Genomic DNA, 17288 nt, shown 5'->3' with positions numbered 1-17288 from the left:
CCTTCGGGCATTAGCAGGAGGAAAAGATGACTGAGAATGCAGCATCACATCTGACCAGCCCATACTCCGTCAACACAGATACTAAAACATTGAACGGATGTAGAGTAGGCATATGTAGAGTCAGTGGCATGGGGTGAAGGGCACCACACCAGGTTGCAGAAGGTGTCTAAATCACAAACATCTGTGCATGGTGCCCCTCGGAGGAGCGAGGCAAGTCACGATGATGCTCCAGTGGGCAGGAACATGGAGACTCAGGAATCGCCTTTGAGGCACAGTAGTTAGATAATCAACAGCAAATATATGGACATCTAGCAGAGTTCCCTCAGGCAATACAAACTCATGCACTGCGAGGGGAGGAGTGCATGGCAGCAGTGCCAGGGTTATGCATAAACTAAGTAAGCTACAGCTTAGGGCCTCACCTTATGAGGGGCCTCTAAATATGAAAAAAAAGCTAAATATCAAGTTTTACATAATCAGTTGAAAAATAAAGGAGACAGGAAAAAACTCTCTAAAACTTACATTATATGGCTACACACTTACTTTTCATATTGAGTTTGTAAATCTGTGCAGAAATAACTATAATTCATATCCGCAGTGCCACTCTTTCTCCTGACCTCCAACAATCACATAATCCATTTAGATACTTTGCTCGCTAAATAAAAGTTCCTTATATGGCATTTTCAAGATAGTAATAAATGTAATTTTTAAAATATTTTAAAATGTCTTCCTTTAAAAAAAATTCTAAAAACTAATGACGTGAAAAACATACGTGATGCAGTTGTAATCTGTGATACAATTGTCTTCAGAAAATTTTGTGCAGGGATTTCCCTTCTCTCCTTGACACCAGGTAAGCATATATCTTTTATTGAAATATATACTTGGATTTTTTTACTTCTAATTTACTTGTAAACGTAAAGGATTAAGTTCAAATAATTTGTCTAAGGTTTAGAGAGGCCTGTTAAAAATGAAAAAAAATTGAAAGTGGATGTCAGAAGAGAAAAAAGCAGCAGCTTGAAAGGTGGATAAAGCAATTACTGAAAGTTGACGGGTACTTCACTGTAAAAAAGGAGAGACCTCATACTCAAGAGAGTCAGAAGGGCCCACAGCAACCACCAGCATCCACCTCTTCTACTAAGATAGATGATACGAAGTGACTGTGACTACTACACCTGAGAATGTTAGAGTCTGAAACACAAAGTCCAATGATTTTGGTCTCTGGGGGTCTTGACTGAGGGTGGTATTTCATTCTGGATACAGAAAGGTCTCTCAGAGTGTCAATGGCCCATTTGAGAAATCGAAGCAGTCATTCAAAAACCAAATTAGATATTGTTCAAAGGGTCTAGTTCATTCAACGAAAGCTCATGGTGAAAAATACAATTGAGAGTGGCTACTATACTCTCCAACAACCGGTTGTGTTTACTGTTTTGTTTACAAACTCTTCTCAACATTAGAGACAGCACTGGCTAGTGATGGTTTAATGACTGGCAAAACCCTGTTGGAATTCAAAATCATGAGAACTTTGAGGATCATAGAAAAGCTTTGCTTACATACTGATGAGGCAAAGTGGGTCAACCTTGGATTCATACCTGAAGGAACAGATTAAAAAAGGAGCAAGAGTATTGGAAGCATGTACTTGAATGTGTTATTGCAATTGTGTGCACATAGCAGAAAGGTGGACTAGCTTTTAGGGGAGGTAATGAAAGGTTTGGCTTGCCACATAACGGGAACTTTCATAGTTTGGTAGAACTAATTGCTAAGTTTGATCAATTTCTTGCAAGCCATATAAAGCATGGAAGCCGTGGATCTGAGAAGCCATCATACTTGTCTAAAACAATGGGCGGAATTTTCCGTGCCTGCTGATGTCGGGCGTGTTCAGTGGAAGGATGGAAGGGAAAGAGTTCGGAAAGGTGAAGTAGTGCAGAGAGGGGAGGAAGGAGTGCGGTGAGGGGAGGGTGTTCGGGGGAGGAAGGAGTGCAGAGAAGGGAGGGAAGGGAGGGAGTAAAGGTGGAGGAAGAGTTGGGAAGGTGGAAGGAGTAAAGCTGGAGGAAGAAGTAAGGGTGTTTGAGGGAGTCAGGAAAGAGAAGAGACTGAGCGGGAGAGGGGAAGTCCAGGGCAGGGGTGGTGGGAGGACTAAGGGAAAGGGTTCCAGGGGCAGGTTTTGGTGGGGGGGGGGGGGGGTGGTGGGTTGCTGGTGTCCGGAGGTGGGAGGGGTTCCAGAGGGGGGGGATGTCCAGGTGAACGTGCAAGGGAGGGTCTGATGGGTCCATGGCTGCCTCTCCTGGGGAGTGAACTGAGGGTGGGTGTGGTTTGAGGGGACGGTGAGAATATCCGAGGGCAGAGTGAGGCGGTAGGGTGGGAGGGTGAGAGTTTGACGGTAGTGGTAGCAGGGACAGCGAGGGTGGTTGGTGGGGACTCAGAAGTGGACACGGACCCTGGGGTTGGGAAGGAGGAGGTCAAGGAGTTTAATGTGGATGGGGGTGGGATTTTCCAGAAGGAAGGGAACGTGCATGTTCACCATGACATCTCTGAAAGGAAAAGGTTGTGGCTTGTAGATCATGGAGAGGAGGTGGAAGGTGATGGGGGAAAGGAAATGGGTGACTTGAGGATGGTAAAAGACGGGGGAGCAAAAGTAAAACCGAATTAGCACCAGTCTATCCAAATCGAAAGTGAAACAAGAGTCATGGTGGGCAAGATCAGGTGCTTCATGGTAGTGTGATCATTGGGTGGGCAGAGATGCAGGTCAGCTCAGATGGACAACTGAAATCGAACCCCAGCAGGCAGCATTGAAAATGCTCAGGACATTGTGATAAATGTGATACAGGAAGGATCTGCGTGCATTGGGGGTATTTGCACAGGGCTCCGAAAGGCCTTGCCCACACACATACTTCTCCCTTCAGAATCACTTGCTGCTCCCTCTGTGGTGTCAGAGGACGAGGTTGAGGGGCACACAGGCAAAGAGGACTCAGAAGGAGTGGACAGCCTCTGGGTTTGCTAAGTGGATGACCCAGGGGTGTCCAGCGACCGCTTCTCCTCCCTTCAGGTGCCCAAGGGCCCCAGCCTGACTCCTTGAGGGGAAGGAGCACCTGGAAGGATGTTTCCCTCTCACGTTGTAGGAACTCACCCGTTGCTCCCACGATGGAGTGCAGGTCCGCATGCATCTCCGTGTTCTGCTAGACCAGGGTCTCCATGGCATCCGCCATCCTCCCCGTGAGACCTCAATATGCGCATAAGAGGCACCACTGCATCAGACAGCAGGTGTTGCGCACTTCTAACAGCCCTGCATGATGCTCCCCTGCCTTGTGCTGGTGCGGACACAATGGGTCGAATGGCCTCCTTCTACAACATAACACTTCTATGAATCTATGATTCTGCTGACTCTCGACGATGAGTTGGAAGGCCAAATCCAGAGGTTCGTCATCTGATTCGGACCTTGCAGATGCCTCTTCCCCAGCAGTCCGCTGAGTGCCGGGGTGCTCGGCTGAACCTGCCTCCTCCTGCTGTGGATGCGTGTCCATGCAGTGACCACCAGATTGTGAACCGGAGCCTGCTCCAGATCCAGGTCCCACCGAGGTGTATGTCTCTGCGCTGGTGCAGGGTGTGGGTAAGCACTGTGACGGGTCTTCCAGGCTACTTATTTCCAGCTCTTTAATGGAGGAGGTGTCCTGTTGGCTGATAGGTGAGGACAAGGATGGAGCTGAGGGACTGGCTGGCTGAGGGTGTCAGTTGCTTGGCAGAGCTCCCTGTGAACCGTAGTAGTGATAATTAGTGCATGGCAGCACAGTCTAAAGTAGGAGAGAGAGCACTCACAGTTGCCTTGAGAGAGAGATGATGTGGTGCAGGATCATTAGGTGGGTGCTCCTCAAAGTGAGTGAGGGGCCAAATGTGGGCCACTCCACCACTGGTCTGGGACCTCTCCCTGCTGATGTGACCCAGCTTCTCCTGCATGGAAACAGATGGAGAGACAGTGAGCAGGATGCATGGCACTGCATGGAATGTTTGTGTAATGAGTGGAGCCATGGATGGCGTGAGAATGTGAGCTCAAGAGGATATGAGCCTGATGGAGATGTAAGGGTGTATGAGAGAGTTAGTGGTGTTGTCCCTTGACGTGTGAAATCCCCGCAAATGTGATGGATTTGTGAGTATGTGAGTTAAGAGTGATGAGAAGACTGACTTACCCTGATGGAATGGATGAGACCATTCATCCTGTAGTGGCACTGAGTGGCTGTCCTGTTTTGCAGGGCATTGGCACCGCCTCCTATGCTAGATTGGTGATGCCGTTACACCTCCTGTGACCTGAGTGGGGGCAGAGAACATCACTGCAGGCCTCCACGGCATCCAAAAGGCGCTCGAGGAACACATCACTAAACCTGGGGGCTGCAGTGTTTTTGCCTTTCAGGGCCATGCAAGCCACTCAGTTGTATTGAACCACTATGAAGTCACAAAAAAGGGATGAAACTGGATGGACCACGTGGCATCTACCCTAGGCACCAGAAACGACAATGGCAAACTCAGCCCTCTAGGCCCTGCAAAGTCCTCCTTACTAACATCTGGAGGTTAGTGCCAAAATTGGCAGAGATGTCTCACAGACTAGTCAAGCAACAGCCTGACATAGTCATCGTCATCCTCACAGAATCATATCTTATGTCCCAGACACCACCGTCACCATCCCTTGGTATGTCCTGTCCCACAGGCAGAACAGACCGAGCAGAGTTGGCAACACTGTGGTATACAGTCAGAAGTGAGGTGCCCTGGGAGTCCTCAACATCAACTCCGGACCCCATGAAGTCTCATGGCATCAGGTCAAATGTGGGGCAAGGAACGGTTACCATGTACCGCTCTCCCTCAGCTGATGAATCATTGCTCCTCTATGTTGAACACCACTTGGAGGAAGCACTGAGGGTGGCAAGGGCACAGAATGTACTCTGGGGGGATTTCAATATCCATCACCAAGAGTGGCTCAGTAGCACCACTATTGACCGAGCTGGCTGAGTCCAAAATGACATAGCTGCCAGACTGGGTCTGCGGAAAGTGGTGAGGGAACCAACAAGAGGGAAAAACATACTTGACCTCATCCTCACCAGCCTGTCTGTCGCAGATGCATCTGTCCATGACAGTATCGGTAGGAGTGACCACTGCACAGCTGTTGTGGAGATAAAGTCCCGCCTTCACATTGAGGATACCCTTCATCGTGTTGTGAGGCACTACTGCCATGCTAAATGGGATAGATTTCGAACAGATCTAGCAGCTCAAAACTGGGCTCCATGAGGCACTGTGCGCCATCAGCAGCAGCAGAATTATACTCAAACACAATCTGTAACCTCATGGTCTGGCATATCCCCCACTCTACCATCACCATCAAGCCAGGGGATCAAACTTGGTTCAATGAAAAGTGCAGGAGGCATGCCATAAAAGAGGTGCCAACCTGGTGAAGCTACATCACAGGTCTACTTCCGTGCCAAACAGTATAAGCATCAAGTGATAGACAGATCTAAATGATCCCACAACCAATGGATCAGCTCTGTATTCCTGCCACATCCAGTCGTGAATGGTGGTGGACAATTAAACAACTCACTGGAGAAGGCGGCTCCACAAATATCCCCATCTTCAATGATGAAGGAGCCCAGCACATCAGTGCAAAAGATAAGGCTGAAGCATTTGCTACAATCTTCAGCCATAAGTGTTGACTATATGATCCATCTCGGCCTCCTTCGGAGCTCCCAGCATCACAGATGCCAGTCTTCAGCCAGTTCAATTCAGTCCGCGTGATATCAAGAAACAGCTGAAGGCATTGGATAGTACAAAGGCCCTGACAATATTCCAGCAATAGTACTGAAGACTTGTGCTCTAGAACTTGCCGCGCTCCTAGCCAAGCTGTTCCATTACAGCTACAATACTGGCATCTACTCGGCTATATGGAAAATTGCCCAGGTATGTCCTGTACGTAAAAAGCAGGACAAATCCAACCTGGCTATTACCACCCCATCAGTCTACTCTTGATCATCAATAAAGTAATGGAAAGGGTCAACAACAATGCTATCAAGCAGCACTTGCTTAGCAATAACCTGCTCATTGACACCCAGTTTGGGTTCCGATAGGGCCACTCAGCTCCTGACCTCATTACAGCCTTAGTTCAAACATGGACAAAAGAGTTGAACTCCCGAGGTGAGGTCAGAGTGACTGCCCTTGACATCAAGGCTGTATTTGACTGAGTGTGCATCAAGGAGCCCAAGCAAAACTGGCACCACATTCACTACCGATGCATAGTTGCAGCAGTGTGTACCATCTACAAGATGCACTACAGGAATTCACCAAAGTTCCTTAGACAGCACCTTCCAAGCCCACGACCATCTAGAAGGACAAGGGCAGCAAATGGATGGGAACACCCCAACTGGAAGTTCCCCTCCAAGTCACTCACTGTCCTGATTTGGAAATATATCGCCGTTCCTTCACTGTCGCTGGGTCAAAATCCTGGAACTCCCTTCCTAAAAGCAATGTGGGTGCACCTACACCACATGAACTGCAGCGGTTCGAGGTAGCAGCTAACCACCACCTTCAGAAGGGCAACTAGGGACGTGCATTAAATGCTGGCCCAGCCAGCGAAGCCCACAGCCCGTGAATGATTTTTTTAAAAAACGGACATTAGTGAACCAGATGGGTTTTTACGACAATCATTTCAGGGTCATCATTCAACTTTAATTCCAGATTTTTTTTATTGAGTTCAAGTTTCACCATCTGCCACAGTGGGATTTGAACATGGATCCTCAGGGGATTACACGGGGTCTCTAGATTAGACAGTACCACTACACCACTGCCTCTGCAAGAGAAAAGTTTATTGCTATAATAAATGCATTTGAAACCAACTTGAAGAAACGAGTAATCGTATATGAAAAAGTTGCAAACATTTTTTTGTTTTTGGTTGATTTAGATGTGTCGGAAAAACGGCTGTGTGAAGGTGTTAAGCTTCTGCTGAAAAATTATCCTGACAATGTTGATGTTAATGCCGTAGGAGAAATAAAGCACTTCCATGCTTATATCAAGTAAAATTATTCAGATAAAGTAACTTTATGCTATGAGGAACTGTACCATCATCCAAGATAAAATTCAGTTGGCTTTCCCTAATGTAGGAGCAATATTGCGGCTCTTTTTGCGTCTAATGGTAACAAACTGCTCTGGGGAAAGGTCATTTTCATGGCTTAAAAACATCAAGATTGAAATGCACACAACAATACTGCAAGAAAAGCTGTATGCACTAAGCATTATGTGCATAGAAAATGATAAACTTCATAGTTTATCATTTGCTTATATCATCAGTGACTTTGCTGCCCAAAAATCACAAAAAAAGTTATGTTTTGTGCAGATTGCATTGCTGCTTCCATTTACTAAGTGCTGATCTATGTAATTGCTCTTGCGTTGCTGTAGATTAAAAGTTTTCATAAATGTTAATTAAGAAATTTGTCAGTATTTCATAACACGAATAGGCAAGAAGTTCCCACTGGTAGCACAGCAGTTGCTGGAATAGACAACTGGTGCGCCCCAGCAGCGAGCCCCACTTAACCCTCATGAAGGTCAACCTATTCGTGAGGAAGTTGAAGGTGCTTAGAGAATCTCAGTACCTTCATCTACTTCTAACTCCCCAGCCCCTCCACCAGCATCCTCCTCTGCTCCACTTGTCCAACTGACAACAGATGTCCCTGTAGAAATGCAGAGGCTGCACTCTGATGTCAGACTCCAATGAGCCCCTTGCATGACGAGGCTGACCACATGTCACGCTCCTCAGTGCCATATGCCACGAGAGTTGGGCAGCCTACCTGAGGTGTTTTTTTCACTTCTTAACAATTAAGAACACAGATGCACGCATGCACACACCTATCTGCCTCTGAACCCCAGCTTCCTGTGTAAAGAACAGAACAGAAGCTTTCTTTATTCCTTATTCAACACCAGAGGGCAATACATCTGGGACTTAGCACACCCTACTGTCAGGTTTTTTACATACACTTCTTATTGACTGAACTGTCCTTTTACAAAAAAGCATAAACGTTAAACACAAACATCACATCGCCTACCACTTTAGCCAGGAACAAATTGGTCAGGTGGTTTGCAGATACACTTTGATCCAGAGAGGAGTGTTGGCTTAGTTATCTCAGTTTGCTTAGAAATGGAAGGTTCTGCTGTTCCACTTGTTTCTGTTCAGGTTCAACAGTTGCAGCTACAGGTGCTACAGGTTTGTCAGTTGAATCAAGTCAGGTTTCACCAACTGGAGCAGATGTTTCCCAGAAATCTTTCACTGTGACTGGAAATTTGGTTCTTTGGATTTGGCTTCTTTAATCTGGTCGGTGTCTCTCTTCCAGATTCCAGCGGAAGATTCAACATCATAGGTCAGTGGTCCTCGATGCTTGAAGATTCTTCTCAGGAACCACTTTGGTGTTCCACAGTAATTTCAGACCCAAACAGACTGATCCAGATTAAACTCACAAGCTGGTTTTACTTGTGTCCATGTGACCTTTGCTGATCAAGTTGCCTTGAACCAATCTTTCCTTTAAAATCCGGACACAACAAATCCATTCTGGTATGCAGTCATCTTCCAAACATCAGCTTAGCAGGAGATACGCCTGTTGTTGAATGTGGAGTGTTACGATACATCACCAAAACGTTCTTCAGCTTCAACTTCCAATCTGCATACGTCCGCCCCTTCAATACGGCCATTTTGAATGTCTGGAGAAAGCACTCCATTTCACCATTTGAGGATGGGTGGTAAGGCGAGATGAGAATCTAATTGATCCCATTGTTTTTCATGAATGGTTGAAATTCACATGTGAACTGTGTACCATCGTCAGACACAAAATGCTCCAGCAATCCAAAAATTATGAACACACTCCGGAGAGCATCAATGGTCTTTGTTGAAGTTGACTTCATGGAAATAACATTAGGCCGCTTTGTGCAGGCATCCACCACAATCAGGAATGTGTGTCTGAGAAGTCCACATGAAATCTCTGCCATGGGTAGTCAGGCCAAGCCCACAGATGTAATTGGGCAGGTGCAAGAGAAGACTTCATTTCTTGGCATGGAAGGTAATCACTGACCATGCCTTCGATCTCTTTATCCAGGTGTGGCCACCATACATGTAGAAGAGCTAATGTTTTCATTTGGATAATTCCCATGTGACTGAGGTGAAGCTCTTCTAACACTCGTGTTTGGAATTTTGGAGGAATAACAACTCTGATTCCCCATGTTATGACTGAAGCAGTTGGTAAAGCTGAGTTATTTAAAATTCCCAGGGGGAAACTTTAAACAACTGTCATAACCTAGAATTTTAAGTGTTATGTTTGAGATGTAACTCTAAATTCAGGAATCAGACCACCAGTTCTCGAGGCTTTACATTAAACTAAATGAAACATTTTTTCAATTTACGCAGGTTAAAATATATATATACATGGCTTTAAATGACTACTATCATTACTTTTAACAAATTCCCAAACTAATCTCCATTAAGGCAATAGCAACCCTCAGACTTAACCGAACACCAGGCAACAGGCAAAGCATTTTCATCTTACAAATTCAAAATGAGGTTCTTTTCACTTTGGTTCCTGTGGAGCCAGTTGGAGGCTTATAGCTGCCTTTTGACCTCACATTGCCTCTGTTCTGCACATCCAAAAACTGCTAAAGTTATACCTACCACCCCCATTGAATATAAATTCTCATTTTGTCACCAACCTCTGAATTAAATCTCTCTACCAATAAAACCCCTTTCATAGTACAAATTTTATTAGTAATATAAACATATTGCTTGGTATCTGCTAGATAGGCATCAATTTTCACCCCACTTCTTGAATGGTCTATTCAAAAAAATGCAAATGCACTCTACCTCTCTGTCTACATCTCAAAACTAGTTCATATCAAAGCACCCAGACTAGCTGGCTTTAATCCAATTAAGACACACCCACAAACTAAACTTCTTTTTTTAAAAGAAAAATATTTTCTAATAATACTACATACATTAATAGCTTCATGACATTCATAACAAACAACCATCTTGCACAGTCAGCTCAAATCTACGCATGTAGTAAGGTTGAAGGTCAGTAGTGACTTCTTGAGGTCCAGCCAAACCCTTCTGTGTGTACAGATAAAGTTCGGAGAGCACGGCATCCTTCTGTGTTTCAAGTCAACTTTGATCCACTGTAACAGGTAACATGTCTATCTGATTCACACTGAAAGCAGTGACTTCACTTCGCGTACGGAGCTGTGGTGTAACGAAAGTCTGGAAAGTGTGTCTGCATTTCCATGATTCTCAGTTGAGTGAAATATAATTTCATATTGGTAAGCAGATAAGATCAGTGCCCACCTCTGAAGGTATGCTGCAGCAAGTGTCAGGGTTTGGGACGTCGGGCTAAGCAACCAGGTCATAGGCTTGTGGTCTGTAATTAATGTGAATGTACGCCCATACAAATATTGGTGGAACTTTTTGACTCCATAGCTTAGTCCAAGAGCTTCCTTCTCAATTTGGGCATAATTTTGTTCTGCCTTGGACAATGTATGTGAGGCGTATGCAATAGGCCTTTCACTGCCATCAGAAAATGTGTGGGAGATGACAGCTCCAACACCATATCCAGATGCATCACAAGCCAGGCTGATTGGTAACTTTTCATTGAAATGTGCCAGGACTTTAGCAGAAGTGAGCTCTTGCTTTAGTTCCTTGGAGCTTTCCTGACAGGCTTTTGACCAATCCCATTTCGCATTATTCTTCAGCAGATTATTCAGTGGTGTTGCCTTGGTAGCCAAACTGGAAATGCACTTGCTGTAGTAATTCACAAGTCCCAAAAACAAAAGAAACTCCTTAACATTTTTGGGTTGTGGTGCATTCACCACTGCCTCCACCTTTCTGGGTGAGGTTGAGAGGCCAGTTTCATCGATCACATGTCCCAGGTACTCCACTGAGGGCTTCAAGAATGATTTCTTACAGCAGATGCCATATTTATTCAGTCTACGTTGGGAGGTTTTTCTCGGTGATGAGCATAACGTCTTGGAAGCAGATTATACCAGGGAGGCCCTGCTGTATTTTGTCTATGGCCTGCTGGAATAAGGCTGCTGATGCCACAATTCCAAATAGAAGTCGTTTGTATTGATATAGACCTCTCTGTGTTCTGATGGTTGTATACGTCCTGGAATCTCCACTCAGCCGCATTTGCAAAATTGTCTGTGGTAGGTCAAGCTTTGTGAATAATTCACAGCAAAGAACAGGTCCTCAATTTTCAGTAGCGGGTACTGATGCACTTCCAGGAAAGGATTAATGGTGATTTTACAGCCACCACATATTCTGATAGATCTGTCATCCTTCACTACTGGCACTATTGGAGCTGCCCATTCTGCACAATCAACTTTCTTAATTGTTTGAAAGCTTTCAATTCGTTCTAGTTCCTGCTCGATTTTCTGTCGCATTGAGTAAGGAACTGAATGTGGTTTGGAGAAGCTTCAGCCTTCACAGTAAGTTTGGCTTTAATGCCTTTAATAACTCCAAGACCTTCTTTGAAGACATCAGTATGCTTGTCTAACAAGGACTGCAACATGGGGATGCAATGCACTTCATTTATTTTATTCCAGTCCAGCTGAATTTCTTTTAGTCAGTTCTGCCCATAAGTGGCAACCTTGCTATTTGATCTCCATATTTAGCTTGAATGGCCATAAGAACATAAGAAATAGGAGCAGGAGCAGGAGTAGGCCATTCGGCCCCTCAAGCCTGCCTCGCCATTCAATAAGATCGTGGCTGATCTGCCCCAGGCCTCAACTCCTGTTTCCTGCCAGATTCTCATAGCCCTCAACACCCCGGTATTTCAAAAATCTATCTACCTCCTCTTTAAATACTTTCAGTGATCTAGCCTCCATAACTCCGCAGGCTCACCAGTGTAGGTGCTAAGCTGAAGGAGGATTTTCTCCAATGGGCATTTCTTGAAAATTTTCTCTCATGTCTTCTCTGAAGCAATAGAAGCAGATGCTTCTGTGTCAACCCCCATTTCAACCATTTTACCATTTAAGATAATGCCAACTTTTAGTCCTTCATCTAGTTTCAGATCAGATTGAATGCAATACAATTGCTCTTCTGCATTGTCGCTGTTAGTTTCATTTTCTGTCTCATCTGGACTCGCATTCCTTTTGTATTTTGTTTCCAAGTAATGCATCTTTTTAAGCTGCCTGTTCATTGTCAAACACGACTTGTCTGTGTGCTCCTCGTGACGCCCTTTTCTTGGCGATATTGCTTTATCAGCCTTTGATCCACATGCTCGCTGTAAGTTTCCTTTTTTTCCACAGCATTGACAATCAGTGGTTTTCCACTTAAAGGAATAGGGCATTATACCCTATTCCATCGCAGCACTAAGATGTTTGCAAGTGAGTATACCCTAACTTTACTATTTTAATCTTGGCATTGATTGAATGCACTTTCAAATCTCCATCTTCTTTCCCTGTCATTTCTATGCGTTGTGCAATCTCGAATACTTTCTTCAGTGTCAACTTTTGTTCTGCTAACAATCTACGTTGAATTCTTTCATTTCTTAGTCCACAAACCAAGTGATCACGCAACGCTTCTTCCAGATAACCTTTAAAGTCACAACGTTATGCTAATTTTCTCAACTCAGCCAGGAACTGGAGAACTGACTCACTCTCATGCTGTTCTCTTCAGTGAAACTTGAATCTCTTGGCAATAATTGCTGGTCTGGGATTGCAGAGCTTTTTCAAAGCGCCCAGAAGCTCTTTAAAACTTTTAGCTGCTGGCTTGTCAGGACCAATGAGATTTCTCAGTAAAGTTAAATTTTTCATTCCGATATCTGTAAGAAACACTGAGGCCCGCTTTTCCTCTTCAATCACATTCATAATGAAAAACTGTTCCATTTGCTCGACATAAACTAAAAAATCCACTGTAGCTGGATCAAGCACCTCTAAAGCCCCTAATAATGATGACCCCATCCTCGCTGCCATTCGAAGTGTTTTGTCACTTCTTAATAATTAAGAATACACACACAGCTATCTGCTTCTGAATCCCAGCTTCCTGTCTAAAGGTTCCTTTATTCCTTATTCTACATCAGATGGCAATACATCCGGGACTTAGCACACCCTACTGGCAAGCTTTTTTATATAACAATTCTTTTTAACTAAAATGTCCTTTCACAAAAGAGCATAAACATTAAACACAAACATCACACTACCTCCATCTCCTCCGAAGCAACACTTTGAGGAAGAGTTCTCGAGCACAACACGCTATCTCACCTCGATTGCTAATGAGTTCACCATGGTAACATTTCATATTACTTTATGTGTATCACAATTAAGCACTTTGTAAATACATTTCAATATAGCCAAAAATGTTTCCGTCTGTTTTGATACACCAATACCTTAAATGAGAACATTGACAGAATGAAAGCCTTTCTTACCAGTGATACTGAAGGCTGCATGCTAGAGTCCATCTCTCATTGACACCATCAGGAGCAAGGGTGTGCCCATGCTTGTCCAGCAGGGGAAGGCTGATTCCTTCTACAGATCTTCAGATAAGGGTTGTGGACTGAGATGCTCCTTGCAGCATTTCTTGTCCATCAATGATTGACCTTAAGGGAATACCAATGATCAGACTCAAAGATCAGATCCAGTTTGTCAGGTGTAACTCAACTGCTGGTCAAGGCAGTCAGCCACACATGAGTATTTAGCATTCACTTAAGTGTATTTTCCACATGTCAAGATGCATGTATTCTCCAGGAAAGCATGCTTGTGCGATGTCCCTGCTACATTGGAAACATTTGCATTCTAGATGGTGGAGGCTGTAGTTTAAAAGGGTGCTGAGGTGTTTGATAACATTGCATGTTGCAACTCCTGAAACTGGATTCCAGTAGTGGATGGATAATAAAGATTATTAAAGAAGTTGTTCTAACACAGATGTGGCCTCATGCTGCACAATGTGCAGTAGTTGAAGCACTGTTAGCACATACAAATATATCTGTAGGTCTTGGGTGTAAAGTCCCACTTCCTGCTGGCACTCAGCATAGTGGTCATGTTTTGAGTAGACACAGGGTGGTATTTTGACCAGCTCATTGACAGCCACTAACATAAAATGTGCTGGTTCTGGGTTGTGAAGGACTTCTCAAAGTGTACTTGTGCACGATTGTGAGGTCAATGGTCATGGTTTCAGCCATGTTGATGGTACTGGTTTTCTCTCGTTGGGGATGGGCATTTCCCAGAGGAAGTGTGGCTTCCAAGTTAAAGGCTGATTAGGTGAACGTTGCTCACCGGGAACTGGTTGATGTAAATTGTGAGCTCTCAAGAATCCTAGCGATGACCCCCTCCTACAAAGAATCAACCATGGCTACATGGTCCTGTCCCTCAACTAATCTGCCATTGCCGCCCTCCGCCTCTGTCAGATCCATGATACCGTACGCGGCGGGGGGCCGGGGGGGGGGGGGTGACGAATCATCTCACGTGATCATTCGCAGGTGCGCGTCGCGTTTCCACAGCGACCGCAGCCATGGCAACAGCTGCTTTGGTGTGCTCCCAAATAATCAATAAAGAAAGAATTATGAAATAAAGCGAGGCCAGTGAAATCCACTTTAACTATAAACCCGCGTGAGGAAATCCTTGCTGATGCCGGAGTTGCCACTCGATGCAGCGACGGTGGGCCCACCCACTCCAGCCGAGAAGATCGGCCGGCTGGGCTATCGCCTTGGGAACCGTTTCCATGGTGATAGCGGCCCAGCATCGGAGAAGAAGCGTGGCGGGGGGAAGGGAGTTCGAGCTTCCTGAAGGAGAGAGAGAGAGAGAGAGAGAGCAGGCGGAAGGAAGGAAGGAAAGAAAGGGGAGAGAGAGAGAACCCCAGGGATCAGTAAGTCTTCAATTTCACTCATTTCCAGTTTAGTTTACAGAGGGGGAACTTCAGGCCTCCCTCCTCACCCACTCTCCGGGCGGTGTGGGCACTGCTGCTTGAATCTTACCTCTTCTCTTCTGTTGTTGTGCTACAATTGGCCTCAGTACGCAGAGGGTAAAGAGGGATTCAGCTTGATCTCTCTTTCTCTCTCTCTCTCTCTCTCTCTCTCTATATATATATATATATATATATATATGCCATAAAGTTGTTCCTGCTGGAAAGTGAGAGCAGGCAGACACCAGGCAAGAAATAAGGACTCTTATTGCTTGGTGTGTTTGGGGTCACCCACATTAAGATCACCCCCTCACCACCATCACTACCTCCAGCTGAGGGTCTGCGGAGCCCCCCACTGGTATCGTTATCTTTCATGGAGGATAACTTTGAGAATGAAAGAGCTGGCATTTGCTGTATATAGTACCTTTCACACCAAAACAAATCACAGCCGTTGAAGTTAACTTTTGAAGCATAGCCACTGTTGTTATGTAGGAAACGTGATAGCCAAAATTTGTGCCCTACGAGGTCGCAAAAACAGCAATGAGAAAAATGACCAGATAATGTGTGTTTTTAGTGATATTGTTTGAGGGACAAATATTGGCCACAGCATCAACCAAGCAACCTCCTCCTTGGCTCTTCAAATGCCATAGGACCTTTTGTATTTGAGAAGGTAGATGCTGCCTCAGTTTAACATCTCATCCGCAAGTTGGCTTGTATGACAGTGGAGCATTCCCTCCAATATCCTGAAGTGTCGGTCAAAATTATGCCAGGTCCCTGGATTGGGCTTGACCCCAAGCCACTATCTCACATGGACATAACAGTGCAACAGCTGAGCAGGCTAGCACCTAAAGATAACTTTACCATTTTAGTTAGTTTAAAAGAGTATCATGATAGATAGAATTGCTGACTGCAGTTCTGAAATTTAACAGCTTTAAAATTCTATGATGGATAAAGCCACCATCTGATGCCAATGACAAGTCATGATTGCTTTTAAGACCATAAAGTGTAGGAGCAGAAGTAGGCCATTCAGCCCATTGAGTATGCTCCACCATTCAATGAGATCATGGCTGATCATGCCTCCAATGCCAGTTTTTCTTTCCTTAGATAAGGGCACCAAAACTGTTCACATTATGCTAGGTATGGTCCAACTAGTGCCTTGTCCAGTTTCAGCCAAGCTTCCCTATTTTTATACTCCATTCCCTTTGAAATAAAGGCCAACATTCCACTTGCCTTCCCTATTACCTGCTGAACTTGTATGCTAGCTTTTTGGGATTCATGCATGAGGACCCCCAAATCCCTCTATGCTGCAGCCTTCTGCAATCTTTCTCCATTTAAATAATATTCAGCTCCTCTATTCTTCCGGCCAAAGTGCATAACTTCACATTTTCCCACATTATGTTCCATTTGCCAAGTTTTTGCCCACTCACTTAACCTGTGTATATCCCACTGTAGACTCAAAATCACAGAATCTTAACAGCACAGAAGGAAGCCATTTGGCCTATCATGTCTGCGCCAGCTCTCCGAATGAGCATTATGACCTAGTGCCATTGCCCTGCCTTTTCCCCCTACCATTGCACATTGTCGTCTAATCACCTAATGTCCTCTTGAATGCCTCGATTGAACCCCCCTCCACCACTCTTCAAGGCAGTGCTTTCCAGACCCGAACCACTCATGTGAAAAAGTTTTTTCTCACATCAGATTTGATTCTTATGCAAATAACTTTAAATCTGTGCCCTCTCGTTCTTGATCCTTTTACAAGTGGGAACAGCTTCTCCCCATCTACTCTGTCCAGCCCCTTCATGATTTTGAACATCTCTATCAAATCTTCTCTCAACCTTCTTCTTCTCAAAGGAGAACAGTCCCAACCTCTCCAATCGATCCTCGTAACTGAAGTTTCTCATCCTTGGAATCATTCTCGTAAACCTCTTCTGCACTCTCTACAATGTGTTCACATCCTTCCTATAATGTACACAATATTCCAGCTGAGGTCTAATGAGTGTCCTATGTAAATTCAGCATAATCCCCCTGCTCTTTTACTATATGCCCCTATTAATAAAGCCCAGGATACTATATGTTTTATTAACTGCTCCCTGCTACCTTCAATGACCTATGCACATATACACCCAAGTCTTTCTGCTCCAGCACTCCCTTCAAAATTTCACCCCTTATTTTATATTGTCTGCCCATGTTCTTCCTAATGCATCACCTCACACTTCCCTGCATTGAACTTCATCTGCCACCTGTCTGCCCACTCCACCAACTTGTCTATGTCCTCTTGAAGTTCCACACCATCATCATCACAATTCACAACACTCCCAAGCTTCATATCAACCACAAACTTTGAAATTGTCCCCTGCACACCAAGATCTAGATCATTAATATACATCAGGAAAAGCAA

General features: G+C 44.7%; 1 protein-coding gene across 1 annotated transcript in view; it reads left to right on the top strand.

Annotated features, from left to right (window-relative positions):
- The first annotated feature begins 14759 nt into the window (after positions 1-14759).
- Positions 14760-17288, top strand: part of kif9 (kinesin family member 9) — a 192821-nt gene continuing 190292 nt past the window's right edge. The window contains exon 1 of the mRNA XM_041190665.1: positions 14760-14854. The gene's annotated coding sequence lies outside the window, so the exon portion shown is untranslated. The remainder of the gene's footprint in view (positions 14855-17288) is intronic.

This window comes from Carcharodon carcharias, chromosome 6 (genome assembly GCF_017639515.1).
Source record: "Carcharodon carcharias isolate sCarCar2 chromosome 6, sCarCar2.pri, whole genome shotgun sequence".
In the NCBI taxonomy this organism is placed as follows: Eukaryota; Metazoa; Chordata; class Chondrichthyes; order Lamniformes; family Lamnidae; genus Carcharodon; species Carcharodon carcharias.
This window is presented reverse-complemented; position numbering and strand designations above follow the sequence as displayed.